This window comes from Arachis ipaensis, chromosome B02 (genome assembly GCF_000816755.2).
Source record: "Arachis ipaensis cultivar K30076 chromosome B02, Araip1.1, whole genome shotgun sequence".
NCBI classification, from domain to species: domain Eukaryota; kingdom Viridiplantae; phylum Streptophyta; class Magnoliopsida; order Fabales; family Fabaceae; genus Arachis; species Arachis ipaensis.
This window is the reverse complement of record NC_029786.2, coordinates 107947873-107948278: the sequence shown is the minus strand read 5'-3', so window position 1 is coordinate 107948278 and position 406 is coordinate 107947873.

Genomic DNA, 406 nt, shown 5'->3' with positions numbered 1-406 from the left:
AACTTGAATTTAGTCTATTTTAAACTTTTTTTTATTATTTCTGAAATATTTTTTTGTTGTAAATATATATAAATAGGATGGGTTGGCTTCAAAAGATGGGTCAGGAGTACACTGCTACATAATCATAAAGGACAAGTAAAGTAAAGAGAAGGGTTAAAGGAAGAAAAAACACCACACAAAGCAAGCTGATGGATGGGGCTCATTTTCTCTGTTGGTTTCAACCTTCTCTACTCTATCCCTTTCACCTTAATTATGAACTTGCCAGTGATTACAGATCAAGAACAACTACAACAAAAATAAATAAATTAAATAATAAAGCTGATTTTCAATCTCACTTTCACCACTCATGTCTCTAGATCTATCTGTCTGCTTTTGCATGAAATTGGGATCTGGGTTTGCTCTCAAA